Genomic DNA, 23,520 nt, shown 5'->3' on the forward strand with positions numbered 1-23,520 from the left:
CACTTTTTTGGAGATAATAATGGCCATCATGGGTAAAGAAATTGTGGCTCAAAACAAGTTCAAGTAATTCCATAATTAAATTAGTTAATGTATTGTCAATTTTTTGTTCAAGTAAAATTTCACTTACCCATTCAAGACCAATATCTTGGGGAATAACTGTGTATAAATCTTTTACGTCAACTGTGACCAAAATGTCACTAGTGCAATATTCTACTTCATTTACTTTTTCTAAAAAAGACCATGAGTCTTTGCAAATATGTGCAAATTTCTGGATGATTTTTTTAAGTTCATAATCAACAAATTGCGCACTAGCTGACGTAATTGACTGACGTCCATCAATAAGAGGTGTCATTGGAGGATCCAGGCTGTTTTTATGTATCTTTGGTATTCCGAAGAAAACCGGAATTCTTGGTGTAATAACACGTAAATAATTATATTGCTCTATGGTAATTCTCCTCTCTAAAAAAATTTCGTTTAACTGTGAATATAGCCTATTGTAAGCCTGGTTTAATTCATTCAAAGAAACCTTAACATATGTTTCTGTATTTAAAATATTACATAATTTTTCATTATATGAATGTTGATTCATTATAACAGTTTAATGCTTTTTTTGATGGCATAATCATGCTCATACGACCTACAAGTAAACATCCTCTCGGTTTTGCCTATATAAAATGCTGTGCATTGGTTGCACTGGGCAAGATACACAATCGCTTTACTTTTACAATTGTATGTGCATCTAATTCTATATGTGATGTCTCTGATTTTAAAAATAGAACCTGTGTTAATTTTATGAATGAATAAATGAATTTTGTAAAAACATCCAGTTATTTTGGTAACCAACCAGTAGATGGCGCATTACTGATAACCAATATGTGAAAAGGAAATGACATCATTAGATTGTTCATCAGCTGACAATTTGAAATTATATAAGGAAATGACATCATTGCTGCTGTTTGTCTGAAGAAGTTTGACATAGATCAAACGAAAAGTGCCTCACAGTTTATTTGATTTGAGCTTTTGTCTTCAATAAAATATCTTTTTGGCTTCTGCATCGTGGTTTGGTGGCTACTCCTGGATATTTTCTTCAATACTGACAGATGTAATATCAATAAATGGGGTAAAGTATTATTTATGATAATCTAGGGAATGCAGAAAAAAAGATGGACCAAACTGACATGTAATACAGAAAATGAAGATGACTGTGAAATAAAGGTTGAAAGGCATAAAAAATGTTACAAGTCACAAGAAATGAGTAATATTAATTGTTTAAGCTATTGCTTAAAATGCTAAACATAGTCTTCTGATGTACAGAACAGTATAAATACTTATGATAGAAGTATACAAAAATATATAATAAAAGAAAATGTAAACAAAGCACCCTTACTCTTTTCAATAAGCACTATGGGATCTTTTGCATCCACCTGACTACCACTCAGGCATATGGGTCCATGGTTTAAAGTCTCATCCAAATGGTGAATTGCCAGAGGGTAGAGGACTAGTTCTCTTCACACCACTCAAGGGCTAGAGGGAGATTATAGTAGACCCTAAAGATTTATGGATGGAGTATTTTTGGGTGATATTTAGAGGTTATCTTAGATGGTAGCAATCTAGCAGGTCTATATCACATTGTCAAATACTTTAAATTCAAGCACCTCTTTGTTGAACCCTATTGGTTGAAGTCTTCATCTGTAATTTCAGCAAACTTTTTCCCCACAGTAAGTAACCAGTGGGCCATTATTGGGAATTTTCCCTTTTCCCCACTGTAGTGCAATCTCAGAGTTGGTATATTTAATTGGGGGGGGTTACTCCCCTCACATGGGGGGATGTGGGCAGTGCAGCACCCCACCAGGGTGGGTTTTAAAAATCCTGTTTTTGTTGTGGTCAGTAGGTTGGCTAACTTGTTACTTACCATGGGAAAAAGTTACACTGAAACGATCGTTCAACAGATGAAGATTTGACAAATAGGGTTCGATGAAGAGGTGTTCAACAGTTAAAGAGTTTGCTGACATGATATAGACCCCAATCTAGTAGTATTTAGTGAGAAGACAGAATTAGATCTGCCAAGAGTGATGAGTAGTAGTGATTTGCCTGTCTGCTACTACCACAGCTACATGTAGCTTGGAATCAATGACTCTTTACTACTTCTCTCACCATAAGAAAAGCAGTAGCAATAAGCCCAAGTTGGTTTCTAAGAAGCAGATGACAGGCTCACTAACAGTTGTATTTTCCCAGGTGTTGCTGGGATCAGTAAACTTGTTATAGTCTACACTTGGTAAAGTCCTTGGAGAACACATATGCATCTCAATGCAACAGAAAGCCAAACTGCACAAAATGTTTCCACCAAAATGGCAACAATACTAGTCAGAAAGGCCCCCCACACAGATTGCTGAATCAGGCGCAGTCAGAAAATGATGCGCCTGCACTTCTCATGCCAGGAGGAAAGTAGCAGCACTAATTATGAAGTGAAATCTAAGAAATTCTCAGGTTATGCAGAAACTGGTAACCTCTAGGATGTCTAGCAAATAATAACTCACTGTTTATTCTGTCTCCAGGAACAAAATAGACACACTAATCCTAGCCTGAGATGTGGTCCATAGGTCCATAGGTCCATAGGTCCTGTAGTGATCAGTAGATTTGTCCCAAATTTTACAGATTTTAAAAGGAAAAGGAAAAAAGGTGGTTATTACTCTATGTACTGCAATGTGTACTACGTGGCTGGGAAGATATGAAAGAGAAGGTAACTCAAGGGACAGAGCCTTCCCAGTTTGATGCTTTATTGCCCAGTGGTATGAGAGGATGAGATAACACTGGGAGGAGCTTCCAAAATCAAATTTACAGTGGGAGTGGGCAACTCCAGAACCACTGAAAGAAAACTATGCAGTATGTAAGGGTCAAGCTTTACAGATACTTCTAGACAGAAACTAAATCCTTTTGTAAGCACAATTATAAGTTACATAAAAACAGGACACATAAACTATGGTAAACATAGTCATATAAAAGGATGTAGGCAAATATATACATAAGTGATTTACACCAAAGCTATGAGTGTGAGCCAGAATTAGCAGAAAGGAAACAACAGTTAAGGGCAACTGTAATGTTATTACTTTCTCCATGTAATATCATTTAGTCGTAGCTGACTGCCATACACTCTTCAGTAGTTTTTAACTTTTTCATTTAAATTTTTGGATCACGGTCCACAGGTCATAAAGGTCTACTACACTTTTCTTATTCAAATTTCATATTGCCATTGAATGTAGTTTGTCTCAGGCTGCTTAACACAGGCTTGACCATATACATTTTGTAATGCTCACTATTAGTCATTGCCCACAGATTTACATCCTATTGCTTTGTTGGCAAAATGTTTATATGAAGAGCAATCAGTAATACTGAAAAACTACAGAGAGAAATTTGTATGTGTGATCATTTCAGCAATAAACTAATCATTTATCAATTTTATTGCACAAAATTAAGAACAATCTGGAAAATCACAATATGCTTTTCACCTGCTTACTAACTCTTTGAAGTGGGAACTGTTAGTCACAGATGAACAAACAGACATGTCTGATTTACACCCCTAAATAAAACTGTGTGGGGGTGCTCTGAAGACTAGGAATACATATTTGGGTATTACACTACAAATTGCTTATTTTATATTGAAGAAATTATTATAGTACAGAATATCAACATATGATAATCATTTTATAGCTTGTGGATGGTATTTCCCTTCAGAGTAGGAAAATCAGAACAGTAAAGGCAGACATCAAGGCAAAAGAAACATTAACAGGTGGGCAGATTAAGGGACATGGAAATCAGGTAATATCAGACAAATATGTCATAGTGGGCAAGAAGGCCAGTATAGCTAAAGATAATAATACACTTTTGAGTGTTTGTTTTTTTCTTTATATGCTTACAGCATTTGTGTCAGTTGTTTTAGTGCTCAGTGAATTTGGAAAATGCAATTTTCAGAGCAGTCTGAACAGCTTTTCAAGTGTTCATTGAATCTAAAATATTAGTTCAAATGTTTGAACTCATTACGAATAGCTGCATTTTCTTTTTCTTAGTTTGTCTCCACTTTTTCAATCAAATTACACATGGAGCTAGAAAACTTAAGACATTTGTCTAAATCCTCCACTGAGCTATTTCTACAAATACCCACAACTTTGGAATACTTGTGTAATTGCACACAACACATGGATTATCTGTGTAAATGCTTAGACAATTTAGAGTACTGTCTAATTGTCCTGAGCATTTGAGCTACTTGTATGTCTCCTAACTGACCATTTGTTGATATAGAGGGGATTTTTGGATATTTTAGCATATGCTTCACCGACTATGTAGCTTAATGTGTAAGGCTTTGGACTGCAAAGCTTTATGCCTATGCCTGCAGCCATCTTGGCCATAACATAATGGGATTTGCAGCAAAGCACATGCCACGTCATTGTTTTCTCTGAGGTGCTAGTGAGATAAGTGAATGTGCAGAATTTGGGGACTGGAAGAGTATGCAGTACAGTCTGGAGACCAAAAAAGAGAGTGAGAGAGAAATATGAGACAGATACACATGCACATGCGCGTGCGTGCACACACACACAAACACACACACACACATGTACATGCACACACACACACATGCATTCATACATAGATAAATTAGAGTTCAGTTTGTAATGCTAACAGTTCACTATGTTGCCAGCTGTAAGAGCAATTCTTGTTCATTGACAGCTTTGTTCAGTGACTTGCAGTTGGTCGACTATAGCACTGTGGTGGGTGCTTTCACTTTAGTCTCTATAATGCAACCACGGAGTTAGTGTATATATATGGTACAGAGATATGGGGTGAAGTTCCCATGTACAATACTAACAGGTATGGTGTGGTTCTTAGGCAGAATATGATATGTACGTGTATGTGAGATGTGGTTAGTGACAGGAAAATTGGATGTGTCTCAGTAATCTGGTAAGATGGCTGGGTGTGCGCTGAGTAAGTTAGTTCCGTTTTCTGCAGACATGGTTGAAAATAAAATTTGTCCCCCCATTATTTTATTCTTTGTCTAGGGTTCTTGCTCTAAGAAGTTACGAGGTATCTAATGTACCTATTTCTAGATGCCCCTGTTTTCAAGATTGATTTACCTGTTCACACAACTTTCTGAAAATCTGAACCTCCCTCATTACATTTCAGTTTTGCAGCTGTCCCATACACAGAAAATCACATTATATGATGAACATACCAGTGGCACCAGCAATTTAAACAAAGAAGTTACACATCTTACAGCTCCTTTTCCTGAAGCAAAAGTAAATTACATGGCAGGATACTGTCTCCTTGATAATGTGCTTATATTTTTCCATCATTTTGTGAATCTGTTTTTTAAATGTGTTTCTAAGTATTATTCCCTAATCCTGGAAGTAGGAAGAGTTATGTGATGTTTGGTATTTACATTTTATGTTAATTCGATTTCCATAATTTAGCTGGATATACCTACTTTTCAAGGGCATTTGCATGTTGAGAGGCATGCTTGCAATCACCAACAAAAACAATCATCAGGAAGGTCTTTGCTTTCACTTGGGGAGATCCACCCCCATACCCCAGGAACATAAATAACTAACTACAGGGTCATACAACTGAAGAAATGGAAAAAGTATTGATTTCTGTTATAGTCAACCTCCTAAAGTTCAATTGTAACATAACTTGGCCAGCTACACCGCCACCATTTCCCATAAAACTCGGCATGCATGCAAAAAGTGTTCATCGACCAAACTAATGAATACATGTACATATATAGGTCTATATATAAAATGGTTTAGGAACAGCTTCCCAAAATGATTGTGTTCAACTCAAACACAAAAACAGCACCCTGAAATGCAAAGAAAAATTTAGCTGACAACTGACAAAGGGATATTTTATCAAGAAAAAAACAGCCCTTTCGAAACTGCAAAACTTCAAAACAATCAGTGCTCAATATTAATTTAGAAGAGGCACAAACTGACATACATGCAAACAACCACACACACACACACACACACGCACACACACACAATACATACCAAGCCTGTAGCTTCAGATCTGAAAACCTGTAATATACATCAAAAAGTGCTTCCCAAAGTTGGTGTGATTTCAATGAATGATACCAGACTCACTAAATTATAAAATATGGGGCTCAACACAGAACCCTGTAGTGAATTGTCACAACTCGTATTTTGCTGGACATTTGTTCTATGCTCAACATAGATGTGTGTACATTTGCACTGGCAATATATGTTCACACAAATGCAGTAACACATTGAAATAATTCCTCAGCCCCAGCTCCTAATGCTATAAGACTTCATAGAAGTCTGTTTTACAGCATCATTTTGGGCCTTCTAATATCCACAGGAGATAATTTTATTCTGGATATCAAAGAAATGTTATGCATATATCTTACACATTAGTTCACAGCACTACAAACTAAGCAGAATAAGCTACTCATTTACATCTATGATTAAACTTGCCCACTTTTTATTATTTATATTTGCTGGATTTAAGAACAGCCATCATGAAATAAGAATACAGTGTAAATCTTGCCGACTAACTCAGTTTGTGATATTGTAATGTATTTAAATTGTGCCTAATAAATTGAAATGATCCTTTCTTTGGAATATTTGACTTCTCATATGATTGAGCTACAACATACAAAACTATATGTTTTTCTGTATTACAGAATTTTAACCCATTAAAATTAAACTTAAAATTCATTTTAGTTTCACTACAGCAATTGAGGATATTGTAATTTTCTTTAATAAAGAGAGTCACAAAGACTATTTTACAATAACTATAAAGAAAACATTGTTTGTCTTAAAGACTGGAATAACAGAGCTTGATTTTATTTCATACACTATACAATAACAGTAGTACTTAGGCTATACTATAAAACCAACATTTAAGAAATAGTATTATAGAATACTGGTTTACCAAACTACCTTCACACTCCTTTTTACCACCACAAGTGAAAACAAGTGGAATGTTTTCATTGTGTCCCAGATAACTCTGTAATTATATTACGCCTTAGCATGTTATAGCACTTCTGCATTTCAAAAAACACATCTTTAGTTGTTATATTTTCACATATAACCCAACAAGCCGACTAGACAATATGCTGAAATATCTATTAGGTAAAGAACTGTTTGCAGTTTTTCTCCATATGTTCTCAATTTGTGGAGTGGGTAAGCATAAAACAGGCTCTGGAATGTCAGAAAGTTTGGGTTGGATGTTTGCTGGGTACAATTCAAAGGCTCTAACACTATCGTTATAGATCTGAAAACCAAATGCCTTCCAGCTTGTTTTTTTTTTTTTTTTTTGCAGCTAAACTTAAAACATGATTTAGCACCCAAAAGACAGCAAATTTTACAGAAGAAAGTCAAGAAAATATAGATACATTTTTTTTTTTCATTTGAAGTGTTTTTTTTTTCTATTTAGGAAAGAGAGTTAATATTTTAAATACTATAAGTAATATTATCAGCTAGTCTTCATTGTTTATGTGCATTTTAATATATTATAGGATTTTGTTGTGAAGATCTTAGTATTGTCACTTAAAATTGTCTTTGAAAAGGAAATGTATACTATTAAAAGAACACATTGGTAAATACAAACATACAAAAGTAGATACTGTTTTACACTTGAACCCTGGCAGTCAGAACTATGACAATCACAACCATGGAGTGCCTACCATAGGTTCCACCACTATGTGGTGCAGGGTCTGTTATCACTTAATAAAGTGAAAATGTGCAACCCAGGTCACTGCAGTTAGTAAACCTGCTTACATTATAAGCAGGTCCTGTGGTGAAGGAGGAGAACTCGCATTCACTGTTAGTAGTATGACAAAAAAACTTGATGAGGAGCGGGTCTGCACACACTTCAATGTGAGAACATGTGCTTAGATGCAACAAGAGAGAAAAATAGGCATGCTACTTTGAAAGGATCTCTGCAATGATTTAATATCTTTTTGACCATAAAAGGAGTGGAAATGGATGTATAATATAATGTATAAAAGGGGCAGCAAGCAGATGAGAATAAATAAAAGAAACAGGAAATGCAGGAGTAGAAGGGGAGGGAGGTTAGATTTTTTTTGGATTGAAATATTCACACTGGATTGAGAGCTGCACAAAAATAGTGAGGACATTGCTGATGGTAAGGATTCACCAACAAATAGGTGACAGCATTGTCACACAAGGGAGGGGAATATGGAATATTGGGATGGGGGGTTACGGTGGGTATGGCCTTCCTTGACATACTGCTTGTGCAATACACAGAAAGAGGTCAGGCAGCACCCTGACCACTCTATCCATTGAGCATGTCATCCCACCTCACAACTCCATCACTGTTGGAAGCTGTGTCAGTGAACCTCCCACCAGTGATGAAAACAGATCTGTTGTTGGTCATCTGATCTTTCTGCTGTCCTGGACCACAATCTACTCTTCAAGTTATTGTTTAAACATAAATTTTAGATAACATATTAAGGTGACTTGATTACTTTGCTATTGTTATAGTTGCAAACAACTGTCATTTGTAAGGTAACTAGGTATCAATTTTTAAAGCTGAGGGAGCTGATTTCAGACCACTGTTCTGGTTAAGTAACTTGCTCAGATTTACATAACAATGATAACAGAGACTGAAGTATTCTGCCATGAAATTACCATCTTAACCTCACTAGCAGCTCATGCCATTATCCCTTTGTTCTATACGGTCAAATCGTCCATCAGCCTATATGTGTAACCTTCCCTTAAAGTGCTTCTTTCAATCCAATGTCTGCATGTTGCCAGGAACCTCAAGACCACCATTTCTGACAAAGTATGGCCTATCATTTCTTGTCAACTTAGAAGTATTCTGAGCCAGATAAATGCCAAGTTGCACTTTTGGCGCATGTACTTTATTCCAATGATTTACTTATTTATTTATGTAGTCTGTGTTAACTCTATAAGCTTCAGCATTTATTTATTTATTTTACATTTGTTGACCTGGATAGTCCGACTGGATACATGTCCATTTTCAGTGGAGGCCTGGGGAGAAAAGCTCCAAGATAATAATACACATTGAACATTTAGTAAATGCTAGTTTCAAGCAGATTACAGTCATAACCAATACCAGCATTTAGCACATATAGTACTTATTATAAAACACTTTACAAAACATAACATTATTTTCAAAGTTAAACATGCATAACATTACATTCAGGTTTAAGACACACTGAGCAGCAGTTATATAATTGACCCTTCCTGAAATGGAGTGGTAGAAAAAAGTTAGAAGTAGTTGAAGGTAAGGCACCTAAGAAATAGAGAGGTCACTAGTCAGGGTTAGTGCAAGGATATAACTAATGAGTTTTGAAGTAGTTCTTGAGTTTGTTTTTGAATTGAGTTAGTGAGGGTTCTAGGGTCAAGTCAGCTGGGAGTCTGTTCCATATTTTTCCAACAGAGTTGGCAAACAGAGAGTCCCCAGCTGAGTAGTTGGATTTGTATGTTTGAACTAGGAGTCTAGTGGAAGATTGCAGTGGCCGGGTGCTGGTGTAGGGGCTGATAATATTTTTACTGCAAGTGTATCTTCTGGTTGGTAAAGGACTTTATGTGCCACTATTAGCTAGTTGAACTGCAGTAGACTTGGCAGTTCAAGCCATCCTAGGTGATTTAGGTTGTAACAGTGGTGTGTCTGGTAGGCTGTGACAGTAGCAAATCTGGCAATGTGGTTATAGCAGGATGATAGTTTATTAAGATCTGTTTTGTTTAAGTTGGAGAATAGTGGTGAGGCATAGAGAAGAGCTGATAGCAGATGGGAATGGGCAATTGCAGTTCTAGCAACTGGGGTAAGGAAAGGTTTGATTCTGTAAAGAGAGCCAAGTTTTTTTATTAATGGTTTTGATAGTTTGATTGATATGTGCATCAAACTTCAGGTTGTTATCAACTATGACACCCAGTAGTTTAGTTTGGGCTTCTGGGGAGATGATAGTGCCATTGTTAGCAGTTATGTTAAAGGCTGGCAGGGGGGTCCTGCATGTGGGGGAGAAGAGGAGCAACTTAGTTTTGTTGGGGTTTAGGATTAGATGTTGATTGGAGAGCCATTTTTCCACTGTATTGAAGGTAATTTGGGTTAATGTGAATAAAGTAGCTGGTGAGGTGTCAGAACAAATCAATGTGGAGTCATCCGCATATTGAATGCAGATAGCATCAGGGATGACTGAATGAAGGTTGTTGATAAAGATGGAGAAAAGAAGGGATCCCAGTATCGAGCCCTGGGGGACTCCTAATGTGATGGGTAGACGAGATGATAGCTTGTCCTGCCATAGGACTGCCTGTTGCCTGCCCTGCAGGTAGGATTGAAACCACTGGAGTGCATGGTTGTTTAAGGAGAAGGCCTTCAAGGTATTTATAAGCATTTTGTGGTCAACCATGTCAAAAGCCTTGGATAATTCTAGAAAAACTGCTGAGGATAGTTTGTTATTATTGCGTTGTGGTTATTGACGTTAGAGAAAGAGAGGATGGCAGAAGTAGTACTGTGGTGTGGCTTAAAGCCATGCTGAAAGCTGGACAACAGCTTTCTGTGTGTGAGGTAGTGCATGAGTTATATGTGTACACACTTCTCCATAATTTTAGCTAGAGGTGACAGAATAGCTATGGGTCTACAATTTGACAGTTCAGTGGAACTACCTCCTTTATGGAGTGGTATGACATGGGAGAATTTCCATATAGTGGGTACAGTAGCTTCAGATATAGCTCTGTTGATCAAGATAGAGATGGGGTAGGCTGTGGTGTCAGCAGCCTTTTGCAGATAGTCTGCTGGGAAGAGGTCGGCAGCCAGGGTGGTTGGTCTTAGTTTCCTAAGTAGGGCATGAATAAGTTGGGTAGGAACAGGTTGGAAGGTAAAGTATGTTTAGGTACTGGGTGTGGCTACATTAGAATTAGGAGCCATTGGGAGTGAGTTGACTAGCTAGAGACTGAATAGTCTCTGTGAAGAAGCTGTTGGAGTTATTAGCAACGTCTACTGGGGATTTTTGTTGGGAAGCTGAGGGAGGTGGAGTGGCGGTTTGGCCTGGGTGGAATAGTTTGTTTATTCCTGCCCAGAACTTTTGAGGTTTGTTTTGGTGTTTTTGCAGTAGATGGTAGTAGTGGTTCTTTTTGTCTAAGGTTATAGATTTTTTGTCATTCCTTAGCTGTCTGAATCTTAGTTGATCAAGTGGGGATTTTGTTTTTCTGTAGGTGGCCCATGCTTTGTTTCTGAATGAAATTTTGGTTTTGTTATCTTTAGAAAGCCATGGTACAATATTAACTTTGGTTCTAATAGAGTGGCTGGGAGCATGGGAGTTAAGAATAGCAAGGAATTTGGTGTTAAAGTATGCTACTGCTTCATCTAGGGGGATACTTTTTAGTACTGACCAGTTGCATGCCTTAAGTTCATTTTGAAACTTGGTGAGAATAAAATTCTTGTTGTTTCTTAATGTTCTATAGGTAGGTTGGTAGGAGCAGTCTATTTTGAACCTGATTACATAGGTGAGACAGTGGTCACTTAGGTCATCAGGCAAAGTGCCTGATTTATAAGATTGAAGATGGGTATTGACAAGTATCCAGTCTAAGGTACTTTCCTTGTTATTGAGTTTTCCTGTCCTGGTGGGGAAGGCTATGATTTGAGTAAATCCATAGAGGTTTATGTGGGTTGTGGGGGTTTCACAAGAGCAAATGTTCCAGTCAATGTCGAAATCCCCAAGAACAGTTGTTTCTTGGGGGTGGTTATTGGATAACCAATATAAGAAGTCTTCTAAGGTTACTGTGTTCCTCCCTGGGGGAATGCAGACACAGACAATGTTTACATTTTTGTTTTTGTTAATTTGTAGTTTTGAGATAAGAATTTCAGCATTATTGTACTGAGGTGATTGTAGGGTGTCTATGCTGACAGATATGGTAGACTTGTAAAGTATGGCTACCCCACCACCCTTTCTGGTGGTACGGTCTAGTCGAAACATACTATACCCTGGTGGCAGAATCTCATGGTCCTTGGTGGCAGGCTTCAGCCATATTTCTGTTAGGCATAATATATCTGGGGAATGAACAGCTAAGAGGGCATGCAGGTGCTGATTTTGTTATTTATGCTCCTAATGTTTAGATGGCAGGCCATCAGTGAGCTAGGAGGTCTATTTGTTGGAGCTCTGGTGATAGGGGATATAGTAGGGGGATTAGGGCCAACAGGTGGGGATGGACCAGGGTTTGGATGGATGTCGCCATCCTTTGTGAGGTTGTAGTGTATCCTGAGTATGAGTTTTAAGATTTTTAATAAAGTTTTGTAATAGTTTGCAGTTTTATGACTAATGTAACTAGGTCTAGTAAGATGGTAGTATTTAGGGGTTAAGGAGGTAAGCATGAGGGGAGTGAGTAAGGGTGCATTATTATCTGTTGTAGATGGAATGGATGTTTGGAATTTAGGGTAGTGGAAACCTGGGTGATCCTGATATTTGTAGGCTGTTAGGATATATGGGATGAGTAAAAGGGGTAGAAGTAGAGTTAATAAGACTGTTTTGGGTGATAGCATACCTACTGAATGGTACTTGACATTTAGGCAAAAGGAATAGTAGAGTTGGAGGACTGGTGGTATCAGGTTGAGAGTGGTGCTGTTGAATGACAAGTTGTTACTGATTGGTTTAAAAAGTAGGGTGTGGTCTAGTACCAATAAATGTAGCAGCACCAGGGGCGGGAGGAATTTGGTGGCAGGGTGGGGTGCAAAGCAAGCCCAAGCGAAGCAGGGATGAACCAATGCCTGTACTAAGTTGTAGCAGTTGAACCTGTATGAGAAAAGGGGGGGGGGGGAGGCAATAAGAGTGGTTAGAGGAATACCTTGATTGACTGACACCACACCAGAGGTGAGTTGAATGCCTACAATCTGCACTTTAATTTTACTTAATGTTTAGCAGGAAAGACCAGACCAACAGTATACAATTCTGAGGATTATTACAAGGGTTACTTGTTCAAATGTCAGACAAGTAAGTAAAACTTTTAACAGGAATCTATGTCTTGAGTGTTAAAAAGCCAGAAAGGTATAAATTATACCTGTAAAAATTAGGGTCAGAGAGACAAATGTAAAAGTCAGTGTACTTTAGTTACAGGGGAAGGAGGCAAACACTCGGGTAGAAAAGAGCCCTATGGCTGACCAAAATGGTGACTTGCTTAATTACACAACACTGTAAGAGAAAGCTTAACAAATGTTTTTTTTTTTTTGTTTGTGTAACCTACTCTGGTTAATTGCTGGGAGAAACACTTTTTGTTGTGTTTTCCAATTGCAATCCTGTAGACACCGTTATTCAGGAGCTGCAGCTTGTTAGTGTAGGTAAATGTGAAGTTCAACTAGGAAAAGAGAAAAGCAGAGATTCTAGGGTAAGCATTAAGGCAACAACAGGCAGTTATTTAATAATAGTACATTCAGAAAGGTTTTTTTTGGGGGGGGAGGGTACAGAAGCACACTTCAGAATGGATTAAGATTGATAACTAAGAAACCTTAGCAAGAGAGCAATGCAATAAACAAAACACTTATCAGATTTTAAAGATATACCAATAAAACTAAATCAATTGTTCACAATTGTACAACTAGAAAATGTCAGTAAAAGCAATTCAGGTAAAGCTAGCACAAGTTATTCATGCCATAAAAGCACTTCATCAATGTGTGTGTGCAATTTAAACATTAAAAAACACATGCAGCAAGGAGGAGCTCTGATTATACACTTTCTCTAGGTACAGGTTCAGTTTAAACACAAATATTACCACAGAAATTCAGTAAAGTCACTAGCTACTTATAGGGCTTCTGAAACAAAAATAGAACAGTCTGTGCAGAATCAGAATTTAGAATCAGGCCATTCAGTTACACACAAAAAACAGTAAAACTCCATACTATGAAGAAACTTATATTGAGTCACACCAGGTCAGCCAAGGGGGGAAGAGAGAGGGAAATCCTAAGCACCTAGGTTTGAAAATGATGCCTGTACTAAGTTGTAGCAGTGTAGTCTGTATGAGGAAGGGGGGGGGGGGGTAGTAGAAAGCAGTAGGAGTGGTTAGAGGAATACCTTGATTGACTGACACCACACCAGAGGTAAACTGAATGTAAGGGCCTACAATCTGCACTCAGGACTGTAATGTTACTTGCACTCAGCACTTTAATTTTACTTATGTTTAGCAGAAAAGACAGACCAACAGTATACAATTCTGTGGATTATTACAAGGGTCACTTGTTCAAATGTCAGACAAGTAAAAACTTTCAACAGGAATCTATGTCATGTGTTAGAAAGCCAGAAAGGTATAAATTATACCTGTAAAAACTAGGGTCAGAGAGATGTAAGAATCAGTGTACTTTAGTTACAGGGGAAGGAGGCAAACACTCAAGCAGAAGAAAGCCCTGTGGCTGACCAAAATGGTGACTTGCTTAATTACACAGCAGTAGGTGTAACGTACTCTGATTAATTGCTGGGAGAAACACTTTTTGTTGCGTTTTCCAATTGCAGTGCTGTAGACACCGTTCTTCAGGAGCTGCAGTTTGTTAGTGTAGGTAAATGTGAAGTTCAAAATGAGTCACACCAGGTCAGCCAAGGAGGTAAGAGAGAGTGAAATCCTAAGCACCTAGATTTGAAAATCATGGAAAACATGGAAAGATTAAGGAAACTACAATTCTTACAAAGGAGTTTAAATACCAAGAAACTGACTGGGTAAACTACTCGGCACCAAATGTTTGAAAATTAATTGTAAATGTTGATCAAAACATTTTGAAACAACTAGCATGAAATCCAACTAAACATAGCAATATCTTACAGAAGATATTACACTGACAACCTTAAGACTCCTATTGCTTTCAACCCATGGTTATTAAGGTTGCCACCTTTCGTTGTGGCTAAAACTGGAGTAAGTCCACACCCCTCACATCATAATGTAACACCGCCCATTCCTGCCCCTTCTCCCATCCATGTTCTGCCCATTTTGTGATGTCACTAGGACACCAGCAGATAGGAACGCCCTCTTTTTTCCATTCCTGATGCCTGTTTTCAGCCAATTTACTATGCTTTTCCATAAAAAAGCATAGTAAATCAACTGAATTAACAAACTTCAATAGTGTGTTTCCTTTTTTCAAACAAAATACTGGAGTTTGTACACTGTTTTCCTGACTACCAGAGAATCAATTTGATTTCTGGATAGGCCAGAAAAAAAACAGATAGGTGGCAACCCTAGTGGTTATACTCTCTGTAATTAACACAATGCACAATATAAACAACAAAATCCATGAAACAACATACTAATAAACTATATAAAACAAAAACCACTACCCAGATGTCACAAGAAACTTTTTAATACTGTTTTTAGCACTTTTGTTCCAGAATCAAAGGAATCTCATTAGAAAACAAAGTAACTACTTCCTGGATACATTTAAAAAGCCACAAAGGCACCAAGTGGCAATACTTAAAAAGTGCATAAACTTTAACATAACATAATAAAGTGCTTTAGTGCTATAGTGCAAGTGCAACAATAAAAAGCGTACTATATAAAAAGTATTGTGTCTTGAAAGCATTGTCTGTAAAAAATATCAGTTAAAAATGTCAATCTTTTGAATATAAAAACAACTTATAATAAAATTAAGTAATAGCAGCTTTAGCTTTCAAAGCAGGTTTGATAGAAAGAAAATCATTCAAGCCAAGGTAAACTGCTTCTGAATGATGGGGTTTATGCACTTTTTTAGCACTGTCACTTTAAGAAGTTTGGCACCTTTGAGTTTTTTAAATGCATCCAGGAAGTAGTTTGTTTCTGATTAAGTTAGTTTGAGTCTGGAAAAAAAGCACTAAAAACACTATTAAAAAAGTTTCCTGTGACATCTGGATGGTGTTTTTGTGGGTCTATATTATAACATCGAAGTTCAAAAACTTTGAATGTTATAATATCGAACCCAGTAGAGCGAACGCTTGAAATAGCAAAGCTGCAGAACACCGAATACTTTCCTAGTGAAAGTATTCAGTGGACCATTTCTGCAGCTTCACTATTTCCTCAACTGTGGAGCGAAGGTTATGGACCGGGTTAAGGTAAGTGTGTGAATGAAGGTGAGTGTGCGATTGGGTGTGGGTTAGGTGAGTTAGGGTTAGAGCGCGGGTCAGGTAAATGTGCGATTGTGTGGACGTGAGGGTTAGGGTAGGGTAGGTGAGTTAGGGTTAGGGAGCGGGTAAGGTGAGTGTGCGATAGTTAGGGAACTTAGGGTTAGGGTTGTGTTAAGGTAAGTGGGTAGCTAGTGGTGTATGTCTGGTTTAGTGTAGGGTTTCATGAAGTGTATGTGTGTGGATAATTTATTTTGGTGTGCTTGAGTTGTGTGTATGTTTGTCGGAACAGTGAATGTTTTCCCTGGGAAAAAATTTGCTATTCTGCCTGTTCAGTTTTCTGGTGTTTTGATTGAATGGGTTCGATATTATAGCATTCAAAGTTTTTAGACTTCGATGTTATAATATAGACCCATTTTTTGTTTTATACAGTGCACAATATAGAGGATTATGAATTGACTGCTAATTATAACCCATTTATTATGTGTTTGAGACATGGATGCCAAAATGTTTACCTTCAGAGTGAAGCTCAAGAGGTGACTCATCCTTGTTGAGAATACATAATTTAGGGTTATGATCAGATAACTGATCATAATTCTTTGTACTGCATGGAGCTTTATTTTCTCCATGTACTATTAGTAACAGTAAAAAAAAGGAAAAAAAATGCTTAGTGTTTTATGGCTTTCTAAGCTGTAAAGCATTTAGCCACTTAGCAAGGTCTGTCAGAAAGGCAGTGTATCCACAGTCCCTTTATGTTTACGCTCACCTTCCAAACCTCCTAATTATCCAGATTTTCACAGAATGTCCAGATGTTTGCCTCATTTGTTTGTTCTGTTCCTCATAAAGTTTGTGATTTTCAGATTATCCACAAAAGATTGAAATCACTGAATAGTGACATATTTTTGAGTTTCAGAGTTTGTATCTTTCAGAGAAAATGCAGACGAACACATATCCTGTTATTCTAGCTACTTTCTTAGTTTGTAAAAGGAAGTAATACCTTATTAGTGTGGACAGCAGGCAGAAACAAATCTTTTATTTCTGACGCTGTCATTTTCTGGTCAGTACTGGCAGATTCTACTGCCTAGCATGGGACCCAACCTTAACAACTTCAGTAGGGGTGCTTAACATTTGTTAAGGTTGAGTCTTGCTCCACAGTAGTGCTTAACTAATTTGCATTTTCCTGAATATCAGAGCGTAATCACTGTGCTCTATGTACTACATCATTTTTATTTGTTTATTTTGTTAGTTATTTTTTTGTTGGCCAGGTTAGTCCCACTAGGCTAGTGGCCTCTTTTCAGGAGAGGCCCAGGGTGTTATTTCTGCTACTAAGGGAAACTTGGTCGGGGCATCAGGGAACTTCTCCTTCTCTTGGTAGTAGGGGAAAGCATTTGTGTGTGACACAGTGGACTTCCTGTTCCTGTTCCAGGTATGGAGGTGGCCTGGAGAAACAGGGAGAAAACATGTCTGATTCATCTTTTGCTGAAACTGGAATGAAAGTTGATGAACATGTAGTTGAAATGGTAGAATTGCTACCAGAAGTTGTTTCTGATGATGTGGGTACAGAAAAACAGTGACACTGGAGGAAAAGGGGACTGTGGCTGAAACAGAGATGGATTCAAAAGAAAACTTTCATACCAGATTGTTTGATGGAGAGACAGTTGCCTCTGAAAAATGCATAATAACAATCCTCCAATCTGGGGGGGGGGGGGGAGTTGTGGAACGATTATTTGGAAGAAATGGTAAACTAAAATAATCCAGAAAATACAGCAGCAATTTCATGGAGCGACATCATGGAAAAAATAGAAGAAGAAACTGTACCAGAAAATGTTCCAGAGACAAAAAGTTATGCACAAACTGTTGGAGAAGGAACAAAGAAGAAATAAAAGAAACAAAAAAAGAAGTATACAGTAAATGTGAGCAGTAAAAACAGAAGAAATTTTGGACGGTTATGAGGTCTGGGACTCTGTCATAGTATCTCTGGATGTCAAAGCAAAAGAAGTAAAAACATTTGTATTAATTAATAAACAGACGTTTTCTGACTTGATATTTGAGACTGGGCAGGCCATGGAAAATTGTTTGGGTGCATATGAACAAAAGAAAGATATTTATCAATGGTCAGAATATATGGTGCAATCTTTTTACAGACAAACAAAAAAAAAGAACAATGATCTAGTTTAGAACTAATGTTGAAGCAAAACAACTGAAAGAACATTTCTTAACTATATGTAAAGAAGTAATGGACACTTCAAAAATATATGATCAAAGAGGACTATGGACTGGGGGATGGGATTGTGAAGTAATTCTGAAAACAGAAAATAATAATGTTAAGCATGTACCTAGTATTATTAATGCTCATGGTAATAGGGGTTTTGTGCAATACAGGGGTCAACCAAAGTCGTGTTATTTTTGTGGGAAAAAATGATCATTTAGTCAATGAATGTGCTAAAAAAGATGTTATTTATGTGGTAAAACAGGGCATAATGCAAAACAATTGTGATTTAAAGTGCAAAAATGTTGCTAGTATTGGTCATTCATGGCTAGAATGTGAAACAAATGTGGAAGAAAATGTAAATGAAGTTATACAGGTGAAAGAGATAGAAAATGTGTTATAGAAGAAAATATACAAAAAGAAGTGACTGGTAAAGAGGCTGTACATGAAGTTAAAGAAAGAAATAAGGAAAAAGAAACAGTGGAGACAAATGTGGAAGAAAGTGACTGGTGTACATTAAGAAATAAAAATAATTCCATTGAGAAAAGAGTAAAGAAAGGAAAAGAAAATTCAAAAACATAATGCTTAGAGAAAATAAGAAAGGAAAGGGATAACAATTTTATTATACAATGATCCCCCATTAATATTCCAAAATGTGCATGCTGATTGGTCAGCATGCATGTTGTAAATCAGACTTATACTAATGGAAAAAGGTCCGGTCGCCTGGACTTTTTCCATTAGTATAAGTCTTTTTTTTACAGCAATGGCGAACGTAAGTAACAGAGATCTTCCTTTCTCCGTTACTTTTTTAAAGCTGTCTCGCTATGTTAAAAGGGTTTAACATAGCGAGACAGCTTTAAAAAAAGCAACAGAGATTCTCCATTGCTTTTTTAAAAGCTGTCTCGCTATGTTAAGCTCCTTTAACATAGCAAGACAGTTTGTAAAAAGCAACAGAGATTTTGCTTTCTCTGTTGCTTCCACCCACAGCTCTGATGTACTGCTTAAACATATGCATGCGCAGTACATCAGAACTGCCACAGAATACCAGACAGCTGTGGAAGGGCAGCAAGGAGGCATTATACAATGCCATTATTTAAGAAAAGTAATATTTTTTTTCTTAAATAATGTCATTGTATAATAGCAATAACTCAAATCTGGGTGTGGGCAATGCTGAATTTACCCACGGTTATCTTTGTTTGGCCACTCGGACTTCACCCTCATGACCAAACCACACCAACCGTGGGTAAATCCAGCATTACCCACACCCAGGCGTGGGTTATTGCTATATTATATTAACTGTTCTTAAAAGCTGAAAATAGATTTAAATGTGAACAGTATGAAAAATCTTAAGAGGAGAATAGGTATATTATGGTGGTGTGCTGAAGTAGATGCACATATTGTTTTAGAAGATATCAGATTAACAGAGGAAGAAAGAACACAAACTGAAACATTTTGGAATGTTGCAGTAGTTTGGAACATGGGGGGAAAACATGCTCAGTCATATGCATATTATGTCACAAAAACATTAAAATATTAGATGTAACCATAGTGGAATTAGGATGAATGACAGTAAAAGACTTGAGATGGAAAAATATGTGTATAGAATTATAGCTTTATATGCATATGTTACAAAAAAGAGAGAGAAATGATGTTTAAAAATATTCTTGAATATGTTTGTGTAAAAATGGACATTATAGCAGTGGGTGATTTTTAATTGTAATTTAAGAAAAAAATAAAAGCAAATGTGATGTTAAAATGGTTAAAGAAATTATGAGGAGTGGAAAGTCAAGTGTATGGGAAAAGAACCATTGGACCTACAAAAGCAATGAAATTGGGACAGAAATGTATTATTTTTTAACATCTAATACTTTAAATGTTAAAAAAAGGAATTAAGAATGCTGGGTTTTTGAATCATGTGGCTATATGTGTTAAAGTACAGGAAATGAAGAATATATAAGAATAGGAGAAAGAATAAAGAGAATTAATGAAAAGAAATTACATTTAGAAGAGAAAAAAAACTTATGGAATTATGGAAAAATCATTTGAATATGAGAGTTTTATAAGAAATGGCCTGTCCGGTGGCTTATTTTAAAGAGAAATATAAAAAAACATTTTTAGAATGTTTAAGGAAGAAAAAAAAAAGAAAAGAACGATATAATATATTAAGTCACAAAACATTCAGAGACTTATTAGAGAAGAAAATTTCATTTTATGAAAAAGAAAGAAAAATACATAAAAGGAATCAAATTAAAATTAACAATTTGTTATATAAACAAAAATATTGTTTACAGGGAAAGAAAAAAGAAGTAGCACCATATCTGAGTAAAATAATAAAAGAAGGAAAAATAATAAGAAAATTAAAGAATAAGGAAGGTAAGCAAATAAGAATATATGAAATAATTAAAGGATATGTATTGGAATTATTTATTAAAAGAGAAGAAAACAGAACAAATTTATAAAGGTGAAAAATTAAATAATGAAGATAATGTGTATGTAGAACAAAAAATAACTATGAAATAATTGAATGAAAATCTAAAGGATATTCTGCAACAGGACTGGATGGAATTGAATATGGCATATATAAAGAAATGAAGGAGTGGCAAAAAATTATAGAAGTTATGAATGAATGGTTAGAAACTGGAATTAAAGAGAAAGAGATATGTGCAGGAGTTATAAAATTTATATTTAAAAAAGGAAATAAAGATGAGATAAAAAATTGGAGACCTATAACATTGAATAATATGGATTATAAAAATTTTATGAGAATAATAACAAAAATGTTACAAAAAAGGGATAGAATTTATGACGAAAATGTATTCGTAAGAAAAGGAAAATGAAGTCAAGAGTTATTATGGATATTAAGAGAAATAATGATGATATCATAAATAAAAGTGTAGAAGTGAAGGTTATGATAGGGGATATAATTAAAGCCTATGATAATATTCAATATGAATCATTATAGGGAATTTTGCAGGTATATAATGTAAGCAAAAAAATGCTCCAAGTAATAAAATCGGTTTATGGAAGGAACTATGTGAAACTATAATGTAAATGGCTGGATTGGGGAAGAAATAAAAATAGAATGTGGAATAAAGCAGGGCTGCCATGCTAGTAGTGTAATTTTGTCATTAGTTATGAATGTAATAGTGAAGGAAATTAATAAAATGTCAAGTATCAGTGGATAAAAAATGATGAAGTAAGTACAATTGCCAGCAATGTATAATTATGCGGATAATATTATACTAATTGTTAAAAATAAAGTATGGAAGGAAGAAGTAAATGAAAAATTAAAACAATTGGTTTAAATATACATAAAGAGAAAATGATTTGGTTTTAAATGTATGATAGGAGGTATTCAGTTCAATGAAAAATATATAGATGTATTAGAAATAATATTTGGAAGGAATGAATACAGACAAAAACAATGGGAAAATGTACTCAAAGAAGTAAAGAATATGACTAATTTTTGGAAATCATATAGATTTTCATATAGAAAAAGCACATTTGTTGAACATCATGGTAATAGGAAAAACAACCCTGCATTACTTTGTGTCTACTCCCTTCCCCATCTTGAACCTACACACCTCCCTTCCCACCCCTGCTTAATTGCAGAGGTATCAAAAAACCTGATGTAGAAAGGCACCATATTTTGACTTAGCTTTTCTGCCTTACTTCACAGGAATCCCCAATAGTGTTATCGCATGTAAGTACACTTACTATATTCTACTAAACAGCTACTGCCCTGTTTTCACCTCCTATCCCCTTTCAACCCTCTGCATCCTTCTAATTTCACACACAGTGCCTTATGCTAGTGCCTCCTTACCTCTGAGCTAGTTCTCAGCTTCACTGATAATTTACTGCTGGCTTTCTTCCTTCTCCTTGGCTCTACCTGCTCTGTTCACCCTGTGGGCTCACTCTGCTCCCCTACCCTGCCCCCAATTTCCACCAACCCCCCACTACTCCTACATTTATTTCAACTACTCCCCACTCACTCAACACAGCCATCCAGTCAAACTTTCCCCTCTTTACCCCTCCTCCTTTCACCCACAGTAATTAAATACATCACTAATTAAAGACATCACTCTTTCACTACCCCCTCTCACCCCACAGCTCTTCTCTCCAACTACAACTCCTCTCATATTAAACTACCTTTTTCCAACCATGTTTTCCTTACCGCTCCTAACACTCCAAACCCCCATCTCCTTCGTACAACTCCTAACAACTTTAAACCATGCCAGCTCCTATACCTCCAATCAGTTTCCACTCTCTACTCCTTTCCATATTTCCACACAAAACCATCTCCTCCCTCATACAAATAATCATTTCTTTTCTATCTCCTCCTCTCTGTTTCAGCTCACCCTCTGCACCTTTTTAATCCTAAAATTATTTCCAAACTGCAAAGACACTTGCTCTTAAACAAATACTAGACCATCCAGAATACCCTAAATTGAAACCAAAACACACTAAAATAATTCCTTCAATAATCTCATCTTAGCTGGAGACATTCACCCCAACCCTGGACCTAACCCACCCACAAATAATTACCACCCTCCTTCCTCAAACCTTTCATCCCCCTACAATACTCTTAAATTTTTCACACTTAATGCCCAGAGTTTCAACAGCAAAGCACATCAGTTTCAAGCATGGCTAAGTCATAACTAACCTGACATTGTAGCCATCTCTGAAACTTGGCTCAAACCCCACATCTCTCACTTTGAAATCCTACCCTCTGGATTTCACACTCTTAGATGTGATCACCCAAAGAAAAAAGACAGAGGTGTTGCATTAATCTATTCCAATCCACTTACCTTAATTACCCTACCAAACCAAATTCCTAAATTTGCCAATGCAGAACTAACAGTCAGTCTATTAAAAATGAACAATCACAAAAGCCTCTGTACCATCACCCCTTATATCCCACCCAGAAATAACGTCTCAACCCTTGAAGACATACTCCAATGGGCCTCAGCTGAAATTAACCTTGAAACTTGCATACTAGGTGATGTAAACATCGACTGGAATAAAATCAACAGTCCCATACCCTCCCTGTCCATTAACCTCTTTAACTTTACTCAAGTAATCCACTCCATCACCAGACCCAATAAAACAAATCCCCCAGGATCCACTCTTGATTGGATCTTAGTCTCCCATCCAAATAAAATTACCAACTCTGGCACCATCCCTGACTCTATTAGTGATCACCTCACAGCATTCATTTACCGTGCAACCACCTCCCACCCACACCAAC

The sequence above is a fragment of the Protopterus annectens genome, chromosome 1.part0, assembly GCF_019279795.1.
Source record: "Protopterus annectens isolate FY-2018-M chromosome 1.part0, PAN1.0, whole genome shotgun sequence".
NCBI classification, from domain to species: Eukaryota; Metazoa; Chordata; order Ceratodontiformes; family Protopteridae; genus Protopterus; species Protopterus annectens.